Raw genomic sequence first — 8,005 nt, 5'->3', positions numbered from 1 at the left:
AGGGTCTTATTACATTCCTATTTTCCGCCTCTAAAAAAAGCTCTTCAACAGCAGCTTTCCAAGTTATCCGTGGTGAGAGGATGGATTTCCAATCTATCCATCACCCAGAGATACTTTTGTAAAATACAGTAAAAATAAGTTATTTGAAAAATTGCTGGGGGTGAGGGGAAGATAGGCAAAATACAAGCCCAGACTTCAAATTATTTCAATAAGCAGAGAACTACATTTCAACAAATACAATCAAACGAGCATAGGGGAATTGCGAAGACTGTACATATTGTTCATTCTTACATTCCTGATTATTTCACAATCATGATTAACAAATTTATGTATGAAATACGATTCCATATTTTAAACGCCTATAAAAGCACTTTGAACAAACAAGGTGTGTGTCAATATCTAATGTTTTTTAAGTCGCAAATGAGCTTTCTTCTAATTTGTTATTCCAATCTAGTGGGAGTAATAAAAAATTTTTTAAAAAGGCTTCTGGTTGAGAGTGGTGAGTATCCAAACTGTTCCTCTGTTTTGTTTTTACACTTAGTAGGGAAACTAGTTTCACAGAAATAAGCTGATGGGAATAGAAAGAGTTTTCACATCAATTTATGCAAGCTAAGAATATTCATTTTTAACTTTTAGCTAAAACAAATGGTGACATTTTCAAAATCCTTCAATTCTTCATTTATTGCCAGTTCCAACAATTTATTCTTTAAACACTTTATCTTTTGAATTATCTCAAAAGATTACAGATTTTATATATTGTTAGAGTCATAATTACAAACCTTAAAATATCACAAATCGTAGTGTGATCCTACAACACATGACTAGTACACACAACAACATCCAGACTAATCTATACTGTACTCAAGAAAACCAGTTCTCTGATCTTGGTTGCTGGAGGGATGCCAAATTGTCATAAAAATTTTTTAAACTATTATTCTCAGTTTTTGCCCTCATCTTATTGTGGACAGGTAATAACAAATAGTTTGGGGATCGGCACCAGTCCAGAAATCACATGTTCAGTAGCACTATCCTTGAAAGTTACATACATAACCTTACCGGGAAGACTGTTGAGATTTGGAAAAACTGAAACATCACCCAGAATAACTCAGAACCTGACAGATCATCCTGCACAAAGTGATGAGACGTCAAGGCAAAATGTCACACCTTTAGGCTTAAGTCATGGAAGCAAACACTGAAATGCAGTTAGTACAAGAGGTTTCGGATTGGGGTAAGTAGGGATGTCTCTAAAAGATAAAGAGGGAGGAAGCAGGATTGAGAAGAGTCTCAGACCAGCAGTCTCAGATATCTGAGAGTGTGTCAGCCACCCCAACAACAAGTTCCAGAGCAAAAGAACTCCCCAGAGAAGACCACACTGGGGAGAGATGGCCAGGAATTGGCACCCACTTCTCTGGTCTGCGTACTTCCCTTGTGGCTCAGACAGTAAAGCATCTGTTTTCAATGCAGGATATCTGGGTTCGATCCCTGGGTCTGGAAGATTCCCTGGAGAAGGAGATGGCAACCCACTCCAGTCCTCTTGCCGAGAAAATCCCATGGACAGAGGAGCCTGGTGCAGGCTAATGTCTATGAGGTCGCAAAAAGTCAGACACGACTTCACTTTCACTTTCTCTGGTCTGTCATTGGCAAGATTGTGCCTTCAACTTAAAAACTGAAGCAGAGCCTAAAGATTCGGCCAATTAGTGATTCTCAGTTAAGTTGTACAAGTTGTGCGCTTGTACAACTGAATGATAAATTCTTTCTTAAAGGGAGATCTGAGGGGTTCACCTCCTGACCTGCTGTACACCCAACCATCCACATTAGCACCACAATCCCATGATTTGTTCAACAAATATTTACTGAATCTCTGTTAAATAACAGACTCTATTCTACGTCTTATAAGTAGAGCAGTGAAGAAAAGACCCTCCTCAGGATGGAGCTTAGATTCAAATTTCCAGTTGGGAATACCTCCCCCTCTTCTCTTCCTCCCTTTTCATCCCCTTTCCTTCCCTCTTCTTTTCCTTAACCACACTTTTTTCTCCTGTAATTCCTGATTTCAACATTTAAAACTTCCAGATTCATGCCTGAGTATTGCTGCCAGAGAGCGCCCAGATGGTGAGGCTTTCTATCTTGAAACCAACAAAAGGAGTTTTTAGAGAATGAGGAATTGATGCCTCACCATCTCTACTGTTTGCCTAAGTAACCTCAGTATATAAGCCACTTCCTCTTTTTCTTTCTATTGCCTAGTCCTTTCCTTCCTTCTCCCCACCCCAATGCCCTGTGTTACAGTATTTGATTGATCAGAAACATTCTGGTGAGATGGGAATATTTAAATAGGTTGTCAGCTCATAAGGCATTCCAAAAACACAGAAGAATGATAGTTGTTCCATTATTGTCTTAGTCCCTTTATGCTGGTATCAAAATATTATAGACTGAGTAGTTTATAAATAACAGTTTATAAATAAAATCTGTTTCTTACTGTTATGGAGGCTGGAAGTCCAAGATCAGGGTGTCAGTATAGTCAGATGAGGATTATCTTCCAGTCGAGGATTTCCAACTTCTTATTAATATCATCACTTGGGGAAGGAAGAAGGGAGCTCTCTCTCTCTCTCTTGGGTCTTATTTATGAGGGAGATAACTCCATCATGAGGGCTCCACCCTTAGGACCTAATCATCTCCCAAAGGCCCCACCCAGCTCCTAATACCTTCACCTTGGGCATTAGATTTTCAGTGTAGGAATTTGGGGAATATGTAAATACCCAGACCATACCATTCATCTGTATCTCTCTGTGCGTTATTATCCTAAAAGATTTACACACAAAAAATGGAATAAGACAGGATTTGGAAATGTTCCTAGAGTTAGCCACTTGAAACATAATTGTGCTAAGGCAATGCTTATTTTAAAAAATTTATTCCTGTCATATTCCTTTAAACCTAGATGTTTAATAGCACTCTTCAAAAAAAAAAAACAATGTTTATAGACATGCTGAAAGTAAATAAATATATATATGTATTTATTACTCAGAATGAACCCTTCCTATGAATTACTTCCCTGTGAATTGCATGTAGCTCTGTTCTCCGATTCAAAGCTATCTCCTGCGATTTCCACATGAAGAATAACCTGAGTTTTCTTGATTTATGATCAAGGATTCAGGTTTATATCTTCTTTTTTTAAAAGGCTTTAATTTTTTAAATTTTATTATTTATTTATTTCCTTTTGGCTGTTCTGGGTCTTTGTTCCTGCTGGGGCTCTTCTCCAGTTGTGGTGTCCATGCTTCTCATCCCAGCGGCTTCTTTTGGTGCAGAGCACAGACTCTAGGGTGAGGGCTTCAGTAGTTTCAGCACATGGGCTCAGTAGTTCTAGCTCCCAGGCTCCAAGCACAGGCTGAATAGTTGTGGCACATGAACTTGGTTGCTCCACAACATGTGGAAACTTCCCAGGTTAGGGATCAAACCTGTGTCTCCTGCATTAGCAAGCGGATTCTTTACCACTGAGCTACCAAGCCCCAGATATATATATTCATTTTCATATTCTTTTCCATTATAGGTTATTACAAGATACTGAAGTGCTATACAGTGAAAACAAAGTAAAGAAACTGTTGGTCGCTCAGTCGTATCTGACTTCTCTGCAACCCCATGGACTGTAGCCCACCAGGATCGCCTGTCCATGGAATTCTCCAGGCAACAATACTGTGGGTAGACATTCCCTTCTCCAGGGGATCTTTCCAACCCAGGGATTGAACCCAGGTCTCCTTCATTGCAGGCAGATTCTTTACCATCTTAGCCAGCAGGGAGGCTATCGAGTAGGTGCTTGTTATTTATTTATTTTATATATATAGTAGTGTGTATCTGTTAATTCCAAACTCCCAGTTTATTCCGCCGCCACTCTTTCCTCGTTGATAACCCTAAGTTTGTTTTTTATGTCTGTGAGTCTGTTTCCATTTTGTAAATAAGTTTATTTCTGTCATTTTCTTTTATTCCACATATAAGCAATATCATATGATACTTATCTTTCTCTGTCTCACTTCACTTAGTTGAAGTAATTATGATAAGTAAGTTGAAGTAAGTAGTATGATAAACTCCAGGTCCATCCACATTGCTGCAAATGGCATTATTTCATTCTTTTTTATGGTTAAGTAATATTCCACTGTATACATCTTCTTTATTCATTCATCTGTCAGTGGACCTTTAGATTGTTTCCAGGTCTTGGCTATTGTAAACGGTATATGCTAAAGAGATGAAACTGGTTAAAGAGTCATAGGGCTAAGATTCCTTCCCATTGACAGCACCTGTTTGCACTCACTAAACTTTGCTATTTTCCTTAAAGGCTTAAAGGAGCTTGACAGCCCCCTTCCTAACCACACTATTCCTTACATTCTTTTGAGGAAACTATGGTGTGTGCAGACAAAAATGTAAATTCACTTATGATTCTATTCTGTCATAATCATATCACCAACTTTATAAGATGTTAATTGAGGAATGAGACTATCAGTTTTGTTTTATGAGGCCATTATGACAATCTCATATGCCCAGTGAGTGAGCCAGCCATGAGGGTGAAATGCAAATGTTTCCGGTTGCTCCTCACTAAGAGTTAATAGCTCCATTAAACATACCTTGATGGGGAGTGTGTCCCATCGAGGTGTTTAATCATTTACTGGGGAATTTTGCCCCAGTCACCCTAATCAAGCAGATTGTTTTATAGGATTATAAATCACAGGTTCGACCCCTGGTTGGGGAACTAGATCCCCATGCCCCACCTAAAGATCCCACATGCCACAAGGAAGATCACAGGTCCTGCATGTCACAACTAAGACCTGTGCAACCAAACAGATGAATGATATTGAAAAGAAAGAAAGAAAGGCTGGGACCCTGTAGGCAAAAGGAACTTGGAAAGTTAAAAAAAAAATTCAGATAAACTCAAAAACCTGTTCATGCTAACAAATTAAGCTAGGACGTGGAAACAATGACCCCAGACTCAAACGAGACTGGAAATGTTTCAGTAGAGGCATTTCTAGTAATCTTAACTGTTTTGGACTTGACCTGTGCCCTGACTTCCACTAATCAGAAAAAAAACAATTCTTCATGGGCCCTCTCCATCTATAAAACCTCTGTCCCTCCAATGAAATATTAGCATCTGGATAGAAGAGATTATGAGCTTAAAAATCCAAATTAAAAAAATGGACTTCATCTCATCAACAGCATAATTAATTTTCCACATCCAGAAATTAAGTATTTAATGTGAAAGGAGGGTAGGTGTTATGTGATTCTACTTGCTGGTTTTGCTTTGTCTCACAGGGAAGGGAGTAGAAATTTCTTTTTCATTAGCAGCTGTCAACGTGAGTTTCTTTCATTTCAAATGGAGAGGAATCTCTGTTTTCATATAGTATGTCAATAGCATAGTTTTCCTTTCATATTAAATTGTAAATGACATCTCACTAGCTTATTAGTATTATTTTCACAGACGTTCCCTCAAGCACCTGTTTAGCTTCATGAGCAAATATCTTGTAGAGATCAAGTCACACTAAATCTTTTCCCTTGGCAGCCAACACACAACAGCCCTGGGGGACCTTCTCCAGGCTGACACCTCTATTGCTTCCTTTCCATGAACACTTTCATCAGTGTCTTTGACCTTTAGCTGCTGTCATCTAATAGCGGTTCAGAGGAGGTGGCATAGAAGTATACTGTGCAGATAAACACAGCAGGGAATCTGATCAGCACGCAGACCTGACACTTCTTTCGTAAACTCCTCAGCTAGACTTCCCGGTTCTTAAGGACAGTGACCCCTTTTCTCCCTCTTTAATTTCTTTTCAGGGCCTGGAATATTACTATAATCCCATCTAGTCATTGATTGGCTAGTTGATGATTAGATTCATCTTTTCAGCTATTATACAAAGAAAAGGCTAGGAAATGTGTAAACCAGGTTCATCTAAAGAAAGGAATCTGACATTGTTTTCCTCTCAGTGAACAAAACTGCAGTGGAAATGTTATACTAACAAAGTAGCTAGCAGGAAGAAGAACATCTATATTATGAAGGAAAAAAAATATGTTCAATCAGTACATCTAAATGGTGTGTGTACAGAATTTCAGAAAAAAATATAGTTACATTTGGATGATCTTTTCCTTCTATTTTCCAATAGAATTACTCTATTCTGTGAAAATTTTATATTATGTTGAAATTAAGAGATGCAAAGATAAAGCAAGGGAGGTATAGCTTTGTCCATTAAAAACATCTTAACTCTTTCACTAGAGAATTTTAGAGTAAGTATTCTAGAGCATTTCATTTAAAAATAAATGGACAACGAAGAAATCAGCCTTAGAAACTTTCCACTCTGTAAAAGGGAGCAAAGTATTATTAATAGAAATGATTTTTACTATTGGTTTATTGGTCACACATGTGGCTATGGCAGATTCAGAAGTCTCAAAAATAGACTTTGTAAAGGTAGCTGCAGCTGCAACCATACTATTTTAGGTAAAGCAACCTTTCTAAATAGGTAGTATTTACTTTAAAGCCTTGATATAAATCAATGAATGGGTTAGCTGCATATTAAATATATATATTTGTCTTTTTCTGTGTAAATGTTTGCCTCCTCCCAAATCAATTAAATTCTGCTTACCCTGTAGAACTTGACCTAGATCAAGATAACATGCTAGGCAGGAAAGATGGGCAAAGATTCTGAAGACTTATGGCTTAAGGAAAAGAGGAATTTGTTGAGATGACCAAATTCATGAGGCCAAGTCCTACATGTCTACATTAATTTGTAAACAACTGTCAATTTGTGATTGAATTATTTCCCCACCACCTCCAAAAGATGTTACAACCCTAACCTCCAGTACCTGTGAGTGGGACCTTATCTGATAATAGGATCTTTGCAGATCTTCAAGCTAAGATGAAATCCTGAAAGTGAGTCCTAAGCCAGCTTGACCAGTGTCCTTGTGAAATGGGGGAAATTGGGAAATTGAGACAGAAACATACACAGGGAGAAAGCAGCAATCAGAGTGATATATCTAAAGGCAAAACACACCAGAGATTGACAGCAAACCACCCTAAGTTAGGAGGGAGGCACAGGACAGGTTCTCTCAGAAAGAACCAATGCTGCCAAGAGCTCGATCTTGGATTTCTGGCCTCCAAAGTTCTGAGACAGATTTCTGCCATTTAGGCCCACCCAGTTTGTAGACTTTGTTAGAACAACTCTAGGAAACTAACACAGCAGCTATTGCCGTGTAGGTTACCCAGGTGGCCTAAATAGGAAGTTTAGGTTTTAAACCAATGTGTATCTGTGGCTTTTTTTTCTAAGTCAGCTTCTTGGAGGTATAGGGCTTTCCTGGTGGCTCAGATGGTAAAGAATCTATCTGCCTGCAATGCAGGAGACCCAAGTTCGATCCCTGGGTTGGAAAGATCCCTTGGAGATGGGAATGGCACCCACTCCAGTATTCTTGTTCATAGAATTCCATGGACAGAAGAGCCAGGAGGGCTATAGTCCATGGAGTCACAAAGAGTTGGACACAACTGAGTGAAAAACGCTTTCATGGATGTGTAATTTATGCACCTTAATTGTTCAGTTTAATGTGTTTTGGCACATGTGAGACCTTTTCAATCAAGCTGTTGATATACAACGTTCCTTGGGCTGTTCACTCAAGCTCTTTCAGATCAACACCCCACTGGCCTCCCAGGCAACCAGCACTTTTTCTGTCACTAGAGATTGATATCATAAATTCTGGAACTTCTTATAAAAGGAGTGGAAATCATACAATATGCGTTCTTCTGTCTCTGCCTTCTTTCACTTAGCATAATTTTTTTTGATGTTTTTCTCTGTTGGGTATCAGTGGTTAATTCCTTTTTAGTCTATGAATGTGTCAGAATTTGTCTATCCAGTTGTTAATGGGCCTTTATGTTGTTTAATTTTTTGGTTATTATGAATTAAATAGCTAGGAACGGTTAGGTACAAGTCTTTGTACAGACACGAATTTTCGTTTCTTTTCAGAAAATACATAGGAGCAGGACTTCTGGGCC

This window comes from Muntiacus reevesi, chromosome 3 (assembly GCF_963930625.1).
Source record: "Muntiacus reevesi chromosome 3, mMunRee1.1, whole genome shotgun sequence".
NCBI lineage: Eukaryota > Metazoa > Chordata > Mammalia > Artiodactyla > Cervidae > Muntiacus > Muntiacus reevesi.
Note: the sequence above shows the minus strand (reverse complement) of the source record.